Source organism: Rutilus rutilus (assembly GCF_951802725.1).
Source record: "Rutilus rutilus genome assembly, chromosome: 8".
Lineage (NCBI taxonomy): Eukaryota > Metazoa > Chordata > Actinopteri > Cypriniformes > Leuciscidae > Rutilus > Rutilus rutilus.
This window is the reverse complement of record NC_140222.1, coordinates 26,705,061-26,723,338: the sequence shown is the minus strand read 5'-3', so window position 1 is coordinate 26,723,338 and position 18,278 is coordinate 26,705,061. Positions and strand designations below refer to the sequence as shown.

The 18,278-nt window shown below is 38.0% G+C and overlaps 1 protein-coding gene across 1 annotated transcript in view; it reads left to right on the top strand.

The window, feature by feature from the left end:
* The first annotated feature begins 13,010 nt into the window (after positions 1-13,010).
* Positions 13,011-18,278, top strand: part of sbno2b (strawberry notch homolog 2b) — a 41,926-nt gene continuing 36,658 nt past the window's right edge. The window contains exon 1 of the mRNA XM_084417267.1: positions 13,011-13,202. The gene's annotated coding sequence lies outside the window, so the exon portion shown is untranslated. The remainder of the gene's footprint in view (positions 13,203-18,278) is intronic.

Below are 18,278 nucleotides of genomic sequence, written 5' to 3'. Positions count from 1 at the left end.
TGCAGAAGAGCATCTCTGAACACACAACAGGTCGAATCTTGAAGCAGATGAGCTACAGCAGCAGAAGACACACCGGTGACACTCCTGTCAGATAAGAACAGGAAACTGAGGCTACTATTCACACACGCTCACCAAAATTGGACAATAGAAGATTGGAAAAAGGTTGCCTGGTCTGATGAGTCTCAATTTCTGCTGCAACATTCAGATGGTAGAGTCAGAATTTGGCGTAAACAACATGAAAGCATGGATCCATCCTGCCTAGTATCAACCTGTTAGTAAAAGGGGTCCAACCCAGTACTAGCAAAATGTACCTAATATAGTGGTTGGTGAGTGTATGCAATTCAGTACTGCACTATACTATACTGGAATGGCCTTTATATTGCAAAACAAAACTGTGGAGATAAGTCATAACCGCTCCTTCGATACACCATATATCCACCAGGGTGCACTGTAACTAAAGAGATGCCAAATTGCATTAAAGGGGTCATATAATGCCATTTTTGTACAAGCTAATATGATTCTTTAGGGTCTAAATTAAAAGTTTGTAATATACTTTAATTAAAAATTCTCATTAGTATTGGAAGAAAACACTAATTTTACCTGGTCAAAAACAGCTCTGTTTTCAGAACGCCGTTTAAGTGCATGTGTCTTTAAATGATAATGAGCTTTGCTCACCCCGCCCCTCTGTTCTGTGTGTACACCATTTGTAATAATAACACAATAACCATAACGCGTTGTTCATTATAAACATGGGATTATGAATTATATTGAGAACGTCGTACATAGAAAACATGCCGTAATGTACCCTGAGTGTAAACCTTAGCCGCATTCATCGTGAAGCGATTAATATAAATATTAATATAAAGGTTAATAAAACATTACACTCACTTCTTCTTCTGGAGGTGCAGCAGGAACACGAATAGTTGGTACAGATCCTTTTTTCAGGAGCAGCTTCTTAGCAAAACCAGCTTTATAACGTTACTGACCCTCGTTTGTAAAGCAGTCTGGTGTGTGAAATGATTCGCACAAACATGAAAGCATTGACGTTGATCGTGGGGAATATTCCCTTCGAAAACAAACTCAGCCACTGCGTCTTCAGCAGTTCGGATTTAGGAATATCAAAATGACTGCTGTGTTCGTTATTACACCCAAGAACAGAACACCACAATCGCTTAGACGCCATTCTATCAACAATGACTAGCGGGCTATGATTGACAGCTCGCTCACGAGCGAGGGCGGGTCTGTGTTGAAACACTGCTGTCAATCAACAATCGTGGGAGGGGTGTCGATTTGTGACGTCACAAAATCGAACGGCTTGATTTGAGATGGGGGAATACATATAAGAAGATTTAAAAAAATAAAAAAATCACCAGATGGATTTTTATCATTTTATGATGGTTGTGTACAGGCACTGCCAACACACTTTTCAGTACAATCACCTCGTAAAAGTGCATGTACCATTATATGACCCCTTTAAAGGGTTAGTTCACCCAAAAATGAAAATTCTGTCAGTAATTACTCACCCTCATGTTGTTCCAACCCCGTAAGACTTTCGTTCATCAAGATATTTTTGATGAAATCTGAGAGCTGGTAATCGACATCTGCCATCCCAGAAAAGTTAGTAAAGACATCGTTAAAATAGTCCCTAGTGTAACTGCGCACCGCTTCTTAAGCTCACTATTGGCCAGCGTCACACGCATCACACCCCTGTCTATGCATCACACACATGACCGGCGTCGGCCAATAGTGAGCCTACGTTCTGACGTACAACCCAGAAGCGCTGCGCTTTTACATTACGTGAACTCACTCAGAGGCTCACACAGAAGAAAATGAATAGTTGAATAAAGTTGTTATTTTTGTTTTGTTTTTGCGCACAAAAACTATTCTCGTCGCTTGATAAACTTAAGGTTGAGCCACTGTAGTCACTTGGACTATTTTAACGATGTCTTTACTAACTTTTCTGGGATGGCAGATATCGATTACAGAAGCCTATGAAGGAGTGAGCCAGCTCTCAGATTTCATCAAAAATATCTTAATTTGTGTTCAGAAGATGAACAAAAGTCTTACGGGGTTGGAACGACATGAGGGTGAGTAATTACTGACAGAATTTTCATTTTTGGGTGAGCTAACCCTTTAAATTTACAGTATATGGTATCTCTGCACATACTGCATGAGACACTTTTTATTTCTTTTGCAGAAAATCTTCAATTAAGAGGCTAGACATTATTTAAGCAAAGGCTACCACAAGGATTTTTTTTTTTCTGCAGTAACTATGAGGTTTTAAGTGAAAAGTCAAAGCTCAAAACACCCTCAAATTTAAATAGGCCTACTTTTTATGAGTCCAATTTTGAATGATTTTGATTTGAATTGAATCATTGAACTGTCTCAGGACAAGGGTGTTTTTACAAATGTCTGGCTAGGGTATTATCACACGTGTTTGTTGTAATTTTATTGAACTCATTTCTTAAGTTCATATGTTCATGTCACCTATTATTGTTACTGTTTCATGCATTGATTTGTTCTTCATAATACATTTTGAATACATGAAAAACAATTAAATATCCGAAAATGTCATTTGTGTTTAATTTTTTCAACGAACTTTCTTCTCCTGTGTCTTATCCTTCTGCAATCCAGAATGGCAGCAGAGCTGAAAGGATTTTTTGAGCTGCACCCTTAGTGGTGAATTTGCATTTCCTTCAGCCTGAGGCTTATTCATATCAATTTTGGTGTGAAAGGGCCTTTACATTTACCAAAAATTGAACTTTTTTGTTACTTAAAAAAAAAAAGCAAACCTAGCACAGGTGAGAAAAAATTATGCAAAAGTAACACAACGCATTACTTTCCATAAAAGTAACCAAGTAACACGATTAGTTAATTTTTTAGAGTGTATATGAAAAAAAAAAAATTGTACTGGTGTTAAAACGCGATATTTTGCTTCACAGGCAATTTTTTTTTACTTTATCTGTCAACTAAACCTGAGAAATATTCACTATAGTTTACATGAAGTATGAACATGGTGGGCTCTATCTTGCACCCAGCGCAATCGTCTTTGTACACCGACGCATGTACTGTATTATTCCTATTTTGCACCCGCGCACAGCGGACTTTTCCCTCCACAGACGCACATCGGTAAACTAGGAAATGCAATAGCGTTCCCGGGGGCGGTTCAGCGCAAAGAGGAGGCGTGTTCCGGCGCAAACGTTCCCTGGTGCTATTTTGCAGGTTTAGAAAACAATTCCGCCACTGACCAGGAAAAACCTAGTCTAAAGTCAGAGGCGCGTTGCGCATGTTAATGTCACGGTTCATGAATTCACTGACTCTTTCTCGCGCTGTGTTTGTGTGTGTGTGGGCGTGGTTGCTGATCAGCCGCTGATTGTCATCAGCGCCAGCTGATTCTGATCAGCGATCTCTATTTTAGCTCATGGTCTTTCGTCTTGTGTTTGTCAGATCGTTGTGGGATTTTTCCCTGTGCAGTGTGGTCTTCGTCGGTGTTCCTGATTTCCCGTTTTGGTGTTTGTGTCGAGTTCGTTCTGCCTGTCGTCTTCCGAGGATCCTGTCTCGTCTCTTCACACCACGGGTTCGTGTTGTGTTCCCGCCAGCCTGCCTCATCAAGGAAATCATCTCACCTCTTCACACCACGGGATTCGGGTTGCCCATCTGCCTTCCTGCGCTACCAGGGACCATTGGACTGTGTGCTTTATATCTCCTTCTACGTGTTCATTCAATAAACCTGAGTTCTTGCATTTGCATCTTCTGTCTTCATTATAACGTAACAGTTATTCAAATGCTATTTTAAGGGAGCATGCTTGGCCATAATCAATGTAGCGTGTGTACAACGCACATGCACTTTGCTTATCTCATCTACACACAGACGCAGCAGTTCTCATTTTTAGAAAACCATACATTATTACAAGGAAAAATATTAACACATGAGGGAAATCATTGTTGTGTCCATGAAGATGTGAAAAAATAGGCATAAATCTAGCTTACACATTTACCCAAATTTTTATACGCCTGTTTAACCGAAGCTAATTTGGGTGTGTTTCTCCTATCCCCAATGTCACTTCTCTGTGTTTTACGGCCCTGACGAGAACGTCGGTCTCCTCGGCTGTGAACCGCTCCTGGCGTGCGCCTGGCAAATCCACCGTTATAATAGCAATCCGCCATGGAACAAGCGCGCCTGCTCTTAAAGGGAATGTGAGATGTCGCTCTGATTGGTTTATTTCACGTTACGCCCAAACCACACCTATGAATAATGAAGCTACTTCAGACCAACCCATTTTAGATTTGCGTCGGGCGCAAGAGTAATTTATCCCGCCGGTATAATAGCAACAGCGCCCAAGACCCGCCCACAAAGTTACTTGCGTTTCACGCTTGATACTTGTGTTTCAGATCATTAAAATAGGGCCCGAGGTGTTTTCACTGTTTTATTACTTTTAGGTCCTGTTTCACAGACAGTTTGGAGAGTGTGGCTGCCACGGGTCAAAAATAAACGGGGACGTGGGCCAAAAATGCACCTGCACATTTAAAATAAATCTAGTAATAAAGTGAAAATGAAAATTAAATGAAAAGTGTAGATTGCGGAATTAAATTTAGATCTGCTCATGTTGCCTGGCTCGCTGTTGACACGGGGGACACGGAGGTCATGACCCCCGCAGTTTTGAAAAGACAGCAATCGACCCCTGCACTTTTGATGAGGGAAAATAGCCGGCGCTATTCGCTGACTAAAGCTTCCGACAACAAACAAGTAATTCAACACAAATGTTACGTTTTAAAATGTTTATTTCAGACATCTTTTAGTGACATTTAAGAGGCTTTTATACATTTGCCTTAGAAAAAAAAAAAAAACATTAGGCTACTGGTGTGCATCTTGAGACAAAACAATGGCACTTACATATTTTAAAATATGTCAGTGCAAGTTGTTAAAACAGCCCACCATGCATTTTAGTCTGGGACTGGGTCTGTGAAACAAGGGTTAGTATTGTTCATTAATGTATAGGCTATGTAGGATATAGGCTATATAATAGACAGACATTTTTATTTATCTAGAAGGAAAATCAACTATAATATATACACCACTTCCCATGTTTGTGTTTAAGCAGCAACATTTTAACAGATTGTAATTTTATTAAATGTTAAATCCTCACCCTGAATTTCAGTTTCTGACACAAATTAAAACCATACAAGAAAACTAATGTCTCACATAATTTATATGAAGCAAAAATCCTTTCAGCTAATTAAATAACCAGAATGACATTTTTAACTAGATGTACCGCATGGCGGTACAAAATATGACCGCCGCTCAGGCCTGCACTGGCTTTCCACAAAAATAAATGACGTGGAGCAATTTGGCTGTATTGCGTGTTTATGTATATACCTAAAAAAAGTAGTAGTATGTGCATGTCTGTCTGTGTGTGTGTGTATGTGTGTGTGTTTGTGTGTGCGCATGTGTGTTTGTGTGTGTGTGTCTGTGCATGTGGATTTGTATGTGTGTGTATGGGTGTGTGTCTGTGCGTGTGGATGTCAGTGTGTGTGCATGCTTGCGTTTGTTTGTATTCCTGCATGTGTGTGTGTGACAGTATCATCCTAAACCAGCAACCCTTCGCTCAACAGCACCATCTTCAGGCCGATGAGTGTACAGTCACTAAATGTGCACATAAATGAATTTATTTTATACCCCCCCATGGATGAAATTCTACGAAACTTAGCATACCCCCAGAGGATGTCAAGTTAATCATACACATGAAATATGGTGCAGTTCTGAACATCTCCACTGAAGATAGGGGCGATTAAAGCAGAATAATATTGCATTTTCATTTTTTATGGGAGGGGCGCAAATCACAAAAGAGTGATTATGGGCTAGGTTGATGTGGGCCCTTAAGACCAACATACCATAAAAATTTCTTCATCCTCGGTTCCACGGTTCAAGTAGTTATTTAGGAAAAACTGCATTTTTTGGGTTTGGGGGGGCCCAGCGCGGGGGGGGAGTGGCCCCCGGGGACCAAACGAAATTTTTCCGTAAAAGTCTAGTGGGGCTACATGCCCACCAAATTTCATGTTCCCCGGTGTTTCGGTGTCCCTGGTATCGTTGACGGAAAATTCAGTAGATTGACAAAGAAAAAAAAACTAAAAAACTTTGACAATCGATTATGGGCCAGGTTGATGTGGGCCCTTAAGACCAACATACTTTGCAAATTTCTTCATCCTCGGTGCCACGGTTCAGGTAGTTATTTAGGAAAAACTGCATTTTTTGGGTTTGGGGGGGCCCAGCGCGGGGGGGGAGTGGCCCCCGGGGACCAAACGAAATTTTTCCGTAAAAGTCTAGTGGGGCTACATGCTCACCAAATTTCATGTTCCCCGGTGTTTCGAAAATTCAGTAGATTGACCAAAAAAAAAAAAAAAAACTTTGACAATCCCTATATGACCGCTTTCGCTAGCTACGCTAGCGGCGGTCATAATAATTATGATTCCACAAGCAGTAAAATGTTTACATGTAACCCCTCAAGGTTGATGAGATGATTGTCAGAATCCCTCTCTCACACCTCTCTCAGCAGAATTCCATAAGGCCGAATCGCGTTCTCTACAATCGCTTTTATCTTCGCGATTAGTGCCGTGAGGAATCTCAATCAGCCAATAGTTGCTGTCCTGCTGCCTTCTGCATTCTTTCATCATTTTCGGATTGATTCTGTTCTGCAACAAGACTTTGTATCTCTTCCCGGTTTCTTTACATGTAAATATCTTGCTGTATTTAGCAGCCTCGTTGATATCGTAGGTGGAATAAATCCCTCTTCCGTACCGTTCTCTATCACCTGCTTTGTAATTGGATTCAATGATGGATTTAGCTCTAAACATGCCAGTTCCATGAAAGGACACAGGCCACTCACCCTCCACAGACTCACTCCTCCATCCATCCGTGCCTAACCAGGCATTTCCATCGGGATACTTATCCAGGACTTTCAAAGCAATGCGTTTCCACCCCAAAGGGCGGATGTATGGCTTGTTGCCGCGCATAAAAGCGGTGTCATCTTCTACATTTGTGCAATCATAATCAAACTTTGGATCAAAGAATTTGTCCATATTCACAAATAGTTCCTTGCATGAACCTGTGTTGAGATTTTCCAGTGGCGTTGAGGCTTGGAGTAGGAACCTTGTGAGTTCATCACCATTTGGCTTTTCCAAGTCGGTGTAAGCCTTCACGGCAACACCTGTGAAGCTAGACAACGCCTGAAGTAGAACACTGCTGTGCACTAGAGCCATACTTAATGAACAGGAAAGACAAAAAAGATGTGAGACTCATCAAACAAACTTATTTATATTTTTTAGATTCAAGATGGGAACATTGATCTTCATTGAAAGTGGGTCATATATGTAGTCGAAATGTAAAATAAATTTTGAATTTGGTGCCTTCTTGACCGAGGAAAGAAAGAAAGTAACTTCAGGACGCATTTGTATGAAAGACAACAACTCCCACAATGCACCACATTGCACAGCTGCGCAAGCCACTCCCACTAATCCAGAACAGCATATGAATTACTCATCCGTCCATAAGGCTAGCTACCTACAACCGGAGCTTGAAATTCATTTCACACAAAATGTCTAACGTTAGTTATTTGGCGAACTCATTAATGAATTACTCCTCATTTGTATTTCTTTCGAAATGGTGAATTATTGCATGGTAACGTTACCGGGATGTTCAGTCAGATGCGGTGCGACCGTGCGAAACTAGGATGGTTCACAACACAAACGTCCGTGTCCTCGTCTGATTCAGAGATTTCGTCTAGGAGAAATTCTTTGCCGCAGACGGACTCTATCTCTGTGTTCGTAGCGGTTCGTAGTTGCATAGTGAGATCACCGGCGCCACCAGTCCGCCCTAACTCGAGCCAGTCTGGGCTTCTCGTCCGCGACAGGCAGGTCTTCCGCCTCGGCTGCTCTTCGCTATAATGCGGCTTGTAAAGGTAGCCACAAACACCCGATTCGAGCAGCAGACTTCCGAAATCCTCTTCTTCTACATCATATTGAGTAACGTTACCCTCCGCTATTGTCATATCTTCACAGCTGGCTCCACAGTGCCTGTTAGCTTAGCTTCCAAACAAGATGGAGGATATTGCTTTCAGTTTCAGAAAGTGAAGTCCCACCCACTGATCTGTAATAGGTCTGTAGCGTGAGCGGGTCCCGCCCCCTGGAATAATGAGGAGCTAGTGTTTGTAGTCTCTACACTTTTCAATGAAATGTGACTTCCTGCTTATTATGACGCAAAATGATGATTTTTACGTCATAATAAGCAGGAAGTAAAACACTTAAATCCTTATTTCTCCCATCTCAGGGAAAAATGAACGAAAAATCCACGTTTATTATAATATATGACTGGGTTTCTAACAATACAAAGCTTAATGCAAATGGGTGAAGTGTCCCTTTAATTATATACTGTAGCTAGACTCAAACAGTGGAATGGGAAAGTGATTTTTATTTGAACTGAAACAAGGAAGAGGAACTCAAAATTCAGCCACTCACACAAATTCTTTCCAGTTATTCAGGTTTTTTTCACATCATTGAAACTTAAATTCAACTTCTGTCTTCAAGCTTCCTTCTAGACCAGTGACGAACGTTCATGACTGATTTGTGTGTCTGTCATGTAAAAATGAAAGAAAGACTCCACATTAATGTTTCTTTTAATTTACCTTTGAATGCATTGTAAAGATTTCCTAATTAAGAATAAGATCAAAGATTTTGCATGATTATGTCCTGAAATAAATGACATTTTCAATTGAACGAAAGATTAGCTCATTTTGCTGAACAAGTTTGAAAGTTCAAGTCAGTAAAATTATACAATCTAAGCATCACAACTGAGTACAAGTGAAGTTACACACAACTCGTATAAAGAGAGTTTAGAAAGTTCAGAGTTGAGAGTTCAGAAAATAACTTTCTTGTTAATCTCTCTCTGTCTGGTTGGGGTTTTTTTTGACAATTGTCCTTCATGTTTGGTCTGATAGTTTGGCCTGATCTCTTAGTAGTGCAGAATGTTTCTGTTTGCTTTTAGACACATCAAGAGAGATAATAAGTTTAGCCGAACATTTTCTCTTGCACTACCAGAATACAAGCATTCCTTTTTCTGAGGACATTCCAAACAATACTTCCTTTTCAGTTAACTTATTGTGTGAATGAGGCCGGGGGCAATCACCGCAAGGTGCAACTGGCAACACACAAAATATCTTCAGTTACAATTATTACAGTTCTCTCTTTGTCTATGAAAAAGAGGTGTGATTGTATCACGTTATGTGAAATTAGTAAGTAAATAGGGTTCAGGATAATTGGGACATTTCAACTATGACAAATAAAAAACAACCAAAAAAATAATAAACTTGCATCACAATAAGTGTATTGTGATTGTCAAAACATTTTAGTATCTAAACTGAATTTGATTAGGTTTAGTGACAACATTTGGATAAATATTAGGTACATAAGATAGGCATTCATTTTTCTCAAGAAAAAAAAAAAAATCTCACCTAATGCTGTAAACATACAGAGAGCCCTATCAGCTGGTAGTATTATTTAAGGTTAAAAATAACTCAAATTAAATATAATGCGTTTTTTATTATAATAACTTTATTTAATGATATAAGTAAAAATATAATAAATATGTAATATAGTACACATATTTAGCAAAATACTCTCTATAGCTCTTTTTTCTAGCCAACTAACGTGCAATAGCCTATATTAAATGGCTTTAATTGTTATGTGACATAATTGTTCTCCAGATGTTTTATTGACCTCTTTCCACGGTTGAAAAACACTCGATATTATGAGGAATATACATTTAGGTAAGTTGTTCTGTATCTTTCAACAGTGTTCATTCGTGTTTATTTACTATTAGCTTGTAGAGATGATCAGTTCACGTGCCGCTAGGGATCTGTCACGTCACATTTACAAGCGCCAAAACGGTATTTATTGTTTGAATTTCGTAATAAAATTGACAGAATCTGAGAGCTGAGATTTTTTTTTATATCATAAGTAACCTGCTCTGTCTAGGCTGTGTCGGTCTCCGTGTCCTCTTTGCTTCACGATTTTTCTGTGCGTGAGAAAATGGATGTGTGGCGTGCAGTGGTGGAATGTAACGAAGTACAAATACTTACTAGTAAATTTTTCAGGTATCTGTACTTTACTTAAGTAGAATCAATAGTTCACACTTTTGACTTTTACTTCATTACATTTTGCAGCAATTATTATACTTTCTACTCCACTACATTTCTACAATGTTTCGTTACATTTTCGTTACATTTTCGTTACATTTTCTGATCAGTTTTTCCTCCTGCCAAAACAGGGATAGAAAAAAATCTCCATGTTTTTGGTGCTGATGCGGTGGTGACGCGTTCATGTAACATGTAACCAATAAAGCACCTAAAAGCTGTCACAAAGAACCGGCAAAAGTAATGATTATGAATATGTAAAATATAGCAAGGAGACATTTTAATTGTTTATTAATAAACAAGTGTTTTCTGTGTCAGTGTCGGCTGCAAAGATGAAGTTGACGATGCTGACGCGCGATATTTGCAGTAGTGAACGCGCCGGAGAGAAATGCACATTTCATACGGATTACATAAGCAGAGAGCAGTCTGTTTTCTTTTGTTTTGAATTGTTCTGTTTAAAAGTAGACATTTCAAGCTTTCTATAGATATATTTCTCATGTCTGTGAGGCAAGTAAGACTACCTTATACGCTGAGTTTCGGGCTGATTTATGAGACGAGCTCCAGTTCATGTGCTGGCGCCTCCGTGTCGTGATTATCTATTGTCTACTATTGGCTATTTACTTCTTATTTATTAAATCCAGGCAATTGGTTGATGAAACATTGATTAAAATTAAGATACAATTAATACAAAATGAAATTCACTTTAAAGAAAGGCTTTGTGCTTTCTGTTTGAGGTCTCTGTGAAGGTTTAAAGCGGTCACGTCCATAACGGAGAACTGACACGTCCGTAACATTGTTTTTTCCTCATAAATGCGAACACGAAAAATAAAATAAAATAAATATTTTATGTTCTGTGGAGAGCCAACCCTTCTTCATCCGGTGGTATTACTTTTGGTTTGCGCAGTGAAATTCACAGAATTACAAAAAAATATTTTGCCACCTAAAAGTTAAAGATATTTTGTGTCACGTCCGTAATGCATGTGTAGCCGATTTCCCTCATATTAAATATAAAACGCATGTGTAGACTGATATTTTTCTAATGTCTGGACTCCTTTATTTAGGGAGTATGGATATATAAACAGTTTCACTATATTGGTATTAAATGCATTTTCTGAGAATTTATATTTCAAGGTTTTACTGCAAATGTCACGTCCATAACGCTGAATTGCCCAATTTTAAATAATTTATCTTCAAATAGTTTTATGGTGTAGGTCTACAGTGTATTTTATAATGTTAACTTCAAATAATGCTAATAGTAATTTAAAGATGTGGTAGCATTGGATCTGGACGGGAAGGATAACTCTGGGAGTTGGAAGGTATGTGTCGCGATTCTGCCTTCTCGCACCGCGAAACAGGTTCGTGGATCTGAGTGTTGCGATTTCGGTTTCATATTGCATGTCGTTACAACCCTAATTATTAGAATATTTACATTAAGAGAATAAATTGTTATGCAAGTACTTTTACTTTTAATACTTAAAGTACATTTAAAGGGTAACTAAACCTGCTTACGTCACGTACCACCGCAAACATCCAATAGGAAAATTCAACTGCAGTAGCCACCGTTCAACCTGAAGAGGGCAGCACTCAGACGTTTTTACACCATATATTGTAGAATTAAAACACTTTATACCCAAATGTCAAAAAAGTTACTCGAATCAATGAACAGCACTAATAAAGCCCCATTCTTACAGATCATTAACTTAAAAAAGTTGGTTTAGGGTTTAGTTACCCTTTAAAATCAGGTACTTTTTACTTTTTTACTTAAGTAGGGTTGTCATTGTGGTAATTCTACTTTTACTAAAGTAAATATGTCTCTGGTTATTTGTAGGCTACTGAGATTCAGTACTTCCTCCACCACTGGTGGTGTGAGAGCATGTGAAAAGTGTCAGTTGCGTGAGTCTCACGGTGAATGTGTGAGAATTGGCAGCTCTGCAGTGCTGCATTATTGTTGGAGAACAATCAAGCCAAACAAATGTGCCTTTTTTGATATCGTCATAAATGGTCTACATGGTTCTAAATAAGAAAATATTTTCCGAGACTGATAATGCAACTAGCATATCCTATTGCTTTAGTAAAAAACATCTGCTTGAAACACCAAATCACCGCAGGTCTAACACTTTTTATTTTAAGAATAGAATAGAATAGAATAGAATAGAATAGAATAGAATAGAATAGAATAGAATAGAATAGAATAGAATAGAATAGAATAGAATAGAATCTTGACCCTAGAATAATCCAAGTTTTGGAGACACTGTTATATCTTTGTAATATTATTCGCCTGTCTACTTTTTTGTTGTTTTTGTTTGTTTTTTGAATGTTGTTCATTTTATGATTGTCTTGTTTTTTTTTTGTTTTTTTGTTTTTTGTTTTTTACCCTGAGTCTGTCATAAAGTGGATATGATATATTATGATATGAGACCAAAAAACAACCAAAAAACAAAAAAAGTACATGAGACAAAAAATATAATTTAGCTTTGTATCCACCAGGGCGCGCAACAAACGAAGAGATGATACCACATAGGCTACTGTAAAAGGATGAGACCTAACAAAGTAAAAACACACTCTCAAACATTATTTAAACAACATGCAAGTATATAGAATATTTCTTCGAGGCTATCTAACTACAAAACACGGTTGGTTATTTATTTATTTATTTTCGTTATTAGTTAATAATACCTCTGCCAGCGACAGACAAACGCTACAGTAACGCTCGCTTCATAATCCACAAATCATTTTACGCGGCAACGTGCACGTCGTCTTTGATTGGCCATCGGATTGGGCGTTGACGTTCGAGTCAGACGCGTCGCATTAGTTGGGTTGATTTGCGTTCACAGTCAGACTCAGACGTGAAGATCATCAGCCGCGGAAGTATCGGCTTTCAGTTCAACATGGCTTCAAGTGTGACGAGCTGAGGAAAAAACATCACAAAACCAGGGCTATTCTCTTTTTTCACCACTCTCAAGGCGTCAAACGAGGGAAAAGACCTGGGAAATATATACAAGAGCTGCTTTTATTCAAGTAAGCAAGTTTTAAGTCCTGTTCCTGTCAGAGTAACAGAGTTGTTTGTGTACCGGTGACCAACTTGTCTGGCGCACGCGCAGTGTGTGTGGGTAGCGCAGTCAGATTGTCAGTTACGAAAACTTCAAATTATTAATAGTTTATTGACTATTATTTTTCCTGTGTTGTGCTATTTTGTGTATTTGTGGTTTTATAATGGTATTAGTTCGAATAGTTGGTTAGTTTTAATGTCGGAAGTGCTGTTATAAAGAGTCACTGGGTCGAGAAAAGTTTTGTGAGTTTTGGTTGTTGCGTAGAGTAAAAAGAAAAAAAAAGAAAAGGTAAATACCTCTAATAGACAGGTTTTGACCGAGTAAAATAACTGTTTTTTATGTTGACTGCTAATTTCGACCCTTAACTGTCAAGTTTCTGTTAAAGGAACTTTCTGTTTTCACGTCAGTAACGTTAACGTTACTTCTCTATCTTTATTTAAAGTTTAATGTTGTCAGTATGTTGAATGGGTCTCTAATGCACTACATAACAATGTGACGGTTCTAAGTTAATGGATGGAATATGTTTATTAATAAGGGATGAGTGATATTGAAATCAAGAGTTGTAAACCCCTCAGGCTAGAGCTGGGCTTGTCTGAACTCATATTATACTGTAAAAATATCAACCTGTTGTTTAGTTTGGTATCCAAGTGATTTATTTTATTTTTTTCCAGGCCACTAATAAATCATTGGTAAATTGTAGTGTTTCATAATTGTCCCATATAATTGACTGTAACTCTTTCACTTCTCTGATTATTTGCCAGTCATTACTGGGAATTTATAATATTTCCACAGAATTGCTCTGATGCAAACTAACCCTTCCCTGGAAAAGCTTTTGGACCATGGTGCCTGTCATCCGTTCTCGGTAAAACCTTTTGGAGAAGTGAGTTATGATAGTTATGCCTTGGTGATATAAGCCTTGTTGGTCAGATATGACAATGGTGTACACAGTGGATTGTGTAACTGTAGTCACGCAAACCTCTTCTTTCTTTGCCAGCAGAGTGTAGAGAAGCTCAATTAGAAGTCTCTTGTTCTCCAACAAATGACGCAAACTGACATCACTTGGTCTAGACGGTTACAGGAAGGAAAAACAAAAGCATTTATGGCCTTGTTTTGTTTTGGAAAGACAGAATATCATATGTAAAAGATAAGACAAGACGTGTCTGGAAACTGAAGCTGAAGCCTCTTTGGATCATTTAGATTTTTTTGTATTATGACATTTTAATGTCGTTTAAACTCCTGGATCAGTGACAAATAAGGAATTTAAGTATACAAAAGTTTTTTTTTTTTGTCATTTCAGTGCCTTATGTATGTTTAAACTTTTTGTAAAGTTGTAAAAATGAAAGTAAAAAAATTGTTTGGGAAAATTAAAATGTATTACATTAAAAATATGTTGTGCCAACTAAACTCTAAAAAAAAAACTTAAAATAACATTCAACTTATAATTTTATTTGAGATTTTTCACCCAAGTTATTTCTGTTTTTTATTTTTAACCTAAACTACTTCTGCAAGAATAGATGATTGTCACATGAAACTGAAATGATTAATATTATTTTATTTATAAAAAAGGAAAGTGCATGTCATCCAGCATAACTGATGAATTATTACCCAATAAATTTATTTTTTCATTCTATTAAAAAAAGTTGCTCTCTTCCTGACAGAGGCATCTAAATGTAAACAATGAATGTAAATGTAAAAATGAAGGCAAAAAATAAATTTTTATTAATCAAATAATTACACATCATTTTTTCAAGCATAAATAACAAATCCATCAAAATGTGACAGTTTAATGCACTTTAGTTCATGATACCGGTATTTATTATCTGTTCCTTTGTTAGTTTTGGCTCAAAGTTGTCCATGTAATTGAAAGAGCCAGTTCGTAGTTTGGTGCACAAAGCTCTGTTGTGAAGTACAGGGAGGTGCACAAAGCTCTCTAGCAGTGATTTAACTCAAGATAGTAGTCTGGGACACGGGCTATGAACCCTTCCTGCTTCCGGTTCGCTATCTTGGACGAGTGTTTTCCCTTGTTCGGCCACTGTTGAATCTCATTAATGCTTTTTATTATTCAAATATTGCTGCTGTAGTAGGGGAGCGCGGGGCACAAAGTAACGCTTTTTGACTTTCTCAGTTTGTGTAAATCTACTTATGGTTCAGAGTATTTTTTTTTCCCCACATTAATTTCCCACATGTCTAGTACAATTATGTGTTTTTGTTTTATTAATACAGTATATACTTTTTTCTTGATATACCCCGAAAGAATGGAAGTGAAATGTGACAACATGCCCCATAGGTGGGGTACATTGTAACATGTGTGGGGCACATTGTAACATAACATATGACAGCTTAAAATGTTATCTGATCTAATAAAAAAAATATACAAAACAAACTAAAATATTTTCTAAATAAAATACAATTAAAAAACTTTTTCATACAAAATAATGGCAATTTTTAATAATTAAATATAAACTAATTTTTGAGTTTTGACTACGAACGCATGAAAACACAGCTATACAACATAGTTCAAAACAAATAAATAATTAGTAATTTCTGAACATTGACTCTCAGTCTTTATTCACCCTTTTCTCACGTTTTCTCAAAAAAAAAAAAACCGTATAGAATATAATGGCATATTTCTAATAGGGGCACATTGTAACGCAGTGTTACAACATGCCCTCGCCTGCACAACTGGGATTCAAACCCTGCTAGTGTCTTCTGCTCGTTAGTGAAGCATTAAATAACTGTCTCAACTGTTAAATAACATCTTGGAGATTAAAATAATATAATTTTTGTCTTATTTTAAATAAACACAAAAAATAGAGATGAAAAATTAACTTAAGTAAGAAATTTACTTTTGCTATGGTTTAATAAATGTCTATGGATATCTTCCAAAAAAAAAATAATTTTGGCGGATTTTTTTTTTCTATATAGTGTTGATATGGCAACTAGTAAATACACAAAGTTTCGTCATCCTAGCATGTGCGGAAGTATTTAAAACAAGCGTGTTACAACTAACCCCGTGTTACGTTGTGCCCCGCGCTCCCCTACCGGTAATGTCATCATGGCTGTGTTTGGTATATTAATATTACCCTATCAACGCAAGTTTTCAGTTTCTGGAATGTATAATTAGTGAAGAAGTGCCATGAGTGCATGGCTGGTGCTGGGTCAAGTCCAACAGGTTACACAAACAGTGGGTGATGATTATTTCACAAGCCTTTATTTGAGCATTAGCCTATAGCTTGAGTGTTCATGCATGTTCTCCCCGTTTCCTCCGAGTGCTCCGGTTTCCCCCACACTGTCCAAAGACATGCAGGTGAGGTGGATTGGATATGCCAAATTGGCTGTTGGAGTGTGTGTGAGTGCCGGATTGCGTCAGGAAGTAAAACTTGTGCCAAATCCAATGTGTGTGTGCAGATAATTCCAATGAAGCGGGCCCCGGAAATGAGTGGGAACAGTGCTATAGGAACATGGATGGGTTTAGTTTAAGATTTTTATACTAATATATATAATATATGTATATTTTATTCCAGCTTTATTTCAATTAACAGAAATGTTTTTAATAATTTTAGTCTTAAATAACAATAATAACCCGGGTTTGTGTCAAAACCCCTGCTGTAGAATGCATTTCTAGATTGTGCGTATGGAATGTGCATTCAAGGAATGCTTCACTCTGATAGTGAAAGAGCACGCACATCACGTCAGAACTAGACATGGCGTCTTTCATGGTCTTCAATCGTAACATCTGCCGATCCATCGGGTTCCTGCGAAGTCAGTCCTCCTGACGTAATAGGTTGTTCTTCAGAAGGTGCGCTGTGTCACGGGAAACCTATACAAATGCGAATGTTAAAGACATTTCAAGAGGAAAAAAGAAGCTGCATTTACACGGATCCTAATAGGCCATTTGTAATCGAACTAGTAGCGCAGTCGGAATAAGTCACGTATGTAACCACGTCAGTCGGAATGAATTAGCCAAATCCGATTGAAATTTTATTCGGATTGTAAGGGGCAGTTTAAACACTCTCAGAAAAAAAGGTACAAAAGCTGTCACTGGGACAGTACCCTTCAAAAGGGTTCTAATATGTACCATTTAGGTACTAATATGTACACGTTTGTTGTACCTTTGAGGGACTTAAATGCACTCTTTAGGTACAAAGGTGTACCTTTTGGTAAGGTACCGCCACAGTGACAGCTTTTGTACCTTTTTTTCTGAGAGTGAACCTTTTGTAATCCATTTAATTAGGACATGTAAGATTCATCAATCAGAATGATTTAATTCTGATTGAAACAAAAAGTGCCCATGACACTTTTATTGAGAAAGGTTGAGAATTGTTCTGTGGTCAGAAAGACTAGCTTCAAAATCTTGTGGTGGTTTAGCCGCCCCCTGTTTTCCCATAACTAACCGCTCAATCAGTTTCTCTGTGAAGAAACCCTTGTTTTCCTGTGTAAGATCATTGACACTTTACCAATGCGATTGTGTTTTCTTCTTGAACAAATAGCACAAGGATGAAGTTTTAGTTATCCGTCCCCGGAGTTAAACATCTTTATTAGGTTTCCTTGGGTCTTTTTTTTTACAGTTTATGTAATATTATGTAATGCTTTTTTTCCTTCGGAAGCAAATTAGGGCTGTTCTCGGTTTTGACGGCACCCCAGGAACGTGCGTGTGGCTTGTTTTTCTGGACGCAGCCTTTGCTCTGTCATTTAGTCGGATCAGAGTGCGGTTCAGTGTTGGTTTCGTGACCCCGGGCAGAAACGAAGGCCCTCGGTTGACCGGAGTTGCTCGGGTTTGGAGGGAATTGAAAAGGCGTCACCCTCTGCAACTGGGTCAGAGTTGTGCTGGAAGAGGGCGGCAACTGAAGTTCCAGTAAGACAGCGGATAGACCAGTGAGAGAAAGAAAAGGCAGCATACGTTTGTGTCCCCCCCCCCCCATAGGTTTATTTTAAGCATATCCAAATGCATATTCAGATGAACATGCCATTTGTTAGATTGTTGTTGATCAAACTACACTTAGTTTTGATGGATGGTTCATTTTTCTTCAACAAGTTATTTATG